General features: G+C 38.0%; 1 long non-coding RNA gene across 1 annotated transcript; it reads right to left on the minus strand.

Moving 5' to 3' along the window:
- Positions 1-1,731: 1,731 nt before the first annotated feature.
- LOC140859707 (uncharacterized) lies at positions 1,732-3,535 on the minus strand. The gene is made up of 2 exons (XR_012143414.1): positions 3,050-3,535; positions 1,732-2,099 (listed from the first exon to the last, which is right to left on the minus strand). It is a non-coding gene; the product is annotated as an uncharacterized lncRNA (long non-coding RNA).
- Between the last annotated feature and the right edge of the window lie 378 nt (positions 3,536-3,913).

The raw sequence follows: 3,913 nt of genomic DNA on the forward strand, positions 1-3,913 counted from the left end.
GGAGGGACCCAGCTTATGGGCTTCTGATGCCCAATGAATACACCTTCCTTCCCATTTCAGCTTTGGAATAAAGAACCAAGTCAGGGAAATGGGAACAAACAGCCCATGTTGCCCGCCAACAGGCCTTGATTGGCCTGAACTCCTTTTTATGATGATGTCCACATGGTTTTCACACCATCATTAGCCCTTCTTTTGACAGACCATGGTGCTCTCAGTGGGCCAGATCAATGCTGCTATCACAAGGAGAACAAGTATGATTTTGTTTTGAAGGTTAAGATGGGGTGTGGGACCATCATAATCCTCATCTTGGTTCCAAATCATACACATGGATCCACGTAGGGACACTGTGCCGTCGTGTATCACCTCAAATTTGATTGCTGGATTGTGATCTAAGAGCGGATATTGGTCTCAGGCACAAGATGTTAGATACTTGGATGGAAAGGCTCAATCAATATTTGTAGTTCCAATAAGTCACACACTGGGAAACTGGAATAATTTGAAGACATTTTGAGAGATGACAAGGAGAAACCTCTTATCATTTAATTTTTTGCGTTTGCCCTTTGGGATTGGGAAAACAACATCACATCAGTGGAAACAAAGAACTCAACAGTGGTGCAGAGTGCAGACAGTCCAAGAATAAGTTTATATTTTCCATTGAAATACAAAATATGCTGAAGAAAATTGATAGAATGCTCATATATCAATCATTCAAAATGTTTCTTTTTTAATGGAAAATTATTCAATTATTCAAAATGTTCACATAAGACATTTATAAATCTAGATCCAAATGTAGGTGTTTTTGCATAGGATTTTTAATAGACTCCACATTTTCCTGCTGCCAAATACTTCTACCAATCTCATCCTCAATTGGTGCAACAATAACCAGAAGCAACAGTTCTAACATTGATAATAAATCTTGACATTTTGAAGTTGAATTCATGATTACAAAGCTGTTTTTGGGTTGCTTGTGTCCTGTCTCAAGGTAAATCTTTTCAAGAGCTTGCCAACCCTCTCAGTCTTCACCATCTATGTTCTAGATTTTTCGACACAGATCTAAACCCTCTTCATATTGGCCCCATTTTTCGTTGCACATGATACTGCTATTTTAATTACCTCCAATCAATTCATACTGTGTTGATGCCAAATCCAGTGCTTTTTCTAATGTCATCATTTCTGACATTTGCTTCTTTAGCAATACTACACATCCACCTCGATTGCATGCTGTCCTTCAACAGTATCATGGTTTATCAAAACTAACTTAAATCTATCAGAAACAGTGACAACTTTTCCTCTAATAGATTTTTTTTTGACAATATTTATAGCTAATATGTGACATGGCTATATTCTCAAAATGCGTGACAAGTTATGTTCTCAAAAAAATGTGTGACATGTTTCTAATTCCTCACCTACACAATAGCCTTCCAGGTCCTTCGATAAATGATCTTTCTTTGCAGCACCTGAATCTTCTCATGACATAAAGCTGACATAAAGTTGATGTACATAAAGCTACAAACACCAGTAAACATACTGCTGGTCCTCAAGCATCTTAGGCCTCGAGGCATGCCAATTTAAGGCACAAATAGGTTTATGTAACTTGACATAAAGTTGATGTAAATCTGATGAACACAAACTCATTGTACGACTAGAATCGATGCATTTATTAACCTCATAAAACTTCAATGAATCTACACCATAAACTAAAACCAAAATAAGCAATGAAAAGCAGAGAAATGAATACTAGGAGGCCATGAGGTATCTGTTCATTCAAATTAGCCATACGCAGTATCATGAATATAACATAGGTGAGAACAACGTATGGAAACATATCATGTCTGTTGGTTTCAAATCAGAGACTACTGGTTAACCAACTAGGCATCTACATCAGCATATTTACAGGATTCTCTTTTTCGTTCCTTCCATGGCAAAATGCTCAGTCCTTTAGATTTAGAGGTTTATCCTCGTGTAGTCAACTTCAAGAACAAAGATTGGTTGTTGTATTTGGTTAGTTGGAGATACCGTCAAGCTGCTTGAAGAAAAGGCAACTCCTCTTGCGCTGCAGTGTCTTCACCTTCCACCACCATCCAGTCCAGCCTTGGACCCTGCAACAGTAAATTCAAAATTCAAATTCAAAATCTACTTGCAGGAGAAGGACCTGAAGTATAAGTTCCACCAGACCAGTTGTGGCATTCTGAACATGGTTGGAGGAAATAATTGTTGTTTTAACAGAAAAATAATAAGCAACTGACATTATAAAAAAGTATTGAAATGAGAAAATAATGGAGTTTGGTGACCACAGAAAACTGAATCACCTGAACTCAATCAAAACATCTTTCATGAATAATAAATATATATCCCTCCGTCTCGTCACCTATGCTCGTAACAACCACCCTGCACCATTCTAAGACGTTCTTTTTATGAAAAGGCAGGACTTTCCGGTGACAGTCACTAGAAACAGAATATCCAGTTGCCACATTAATAAATATTACTGATGGCTAATATTTGAGAATTTATAATCTCATATCATAACGACCTTTTCTCCAAGTCACTAAATCATATACCAGCATAACTGCAGTTTGTTATCAGTAATGCTTTCTCTAATCTACTGTTCAGACATTTGTATCACATACGGAAACTGCCCAGTTATTGGTAAAAGCCAAGATCAGAATTTGTTTGTACCCCAGACTATTCAAATGCTTGATATCAGCCCCCTATTCCCTGAGAAAGTGTTATTCATGATGCTCTCTACGTTCTTATTGAGGTATGCCATTTTAAAGGCACCATATTTGATAGGCAACACCACCGTAGGAGAAAAATTACACAATCTTTTTCAGGTGGTTTCTATCTATCAAAACAAATTGCACTCCTTCTGTCCCTCAATAACAGCAAGAATGTAAAAGAAAAAAGGGGGAAAAACCCAAGAAACAAGCACCCAAGGAAGCTAGTGGACAATTTACAGACAACTCAAAGTAGAAGAGATGGATGGCTTTAAGAACATCCACAAGTCAAAGGTTCAAAAAATGGTGATTAATGGCAAGAATGGAAATAGTACCTGATGGAGGAGCAAAAGCAATACCTACAGAAGCAAAAATTATTAAGAGAGAGAACATGCATGTCGTTTGATAGCTTTGGATCAGAAATGCCCATCTCAGGTTATTCACTGTCTCATCAAGTGCTTCCTAGACTGCATAAATGATGCTAAAATGAGACACAGACAGACGCATGCATGCACATGCACGTGCATGCATAGACAAGCATACATACACATGCACATACCCACAAAATCACATATATAAGACACAAAGATACACAAGCACGTGATAAAGACTATTGCACACAACCATGCATAAACACATGCATGCATGCACATGCATACTTGCACCCAAGCAACATATACATGCACAAGGGCAAGCAGAGACAGAGACGTAGCAAGAAGAGGCGATTCAAGATTAACAGATTCTGCCTCAATGAACAGGGGACCCCAACAATAGGGGTTGTTCAGACTGGATAAGCTCCAGAGGCCACTCTGAAGCTTGGAATTTAACAGGAGATAATTTCACTTTGCTCAAGCAAGATAACAAAGGAGGAGAGTGTCACATGAGAATCATATTGATTGAATATAACTGGCAGTCATATTGATTGAATGTAACTGGCAATGATGGCTGAATGAAACCTGGCGTGTCTCCACACAATGCCCCTTGTCATGTGGCAGCATGAAGCATGACAAACAAAAGATCAATAGTGTAATGCTTAAAAAGTAATGCGCGTATACCAAAACATGAGGGAGAAAGAAACCAAATGTTGGTCCACGAAAGCAATTCATGTTATCACCTTTTGTCTAAGAGAATTTTTTCCATTATATCTATGTTCAAGACTACCATACTATACTGTTAAATTTAGCAGAACACAAGTCCAA

This window comes from Elaeis guineensis, chromosome 8 (assembly GCF_000442705.2).
Source record: "Elaeis guineensis isolate ETL-2024a chromosome 8, EG11, whole genome shotgun sequence".
Taxonomy (NCBI): Eukaryota; Viridiplantae; Streptophyta; class Magnoliopsida; order Arecales; family Arecaceae; genus Elaeis; species Elaeis guineensis.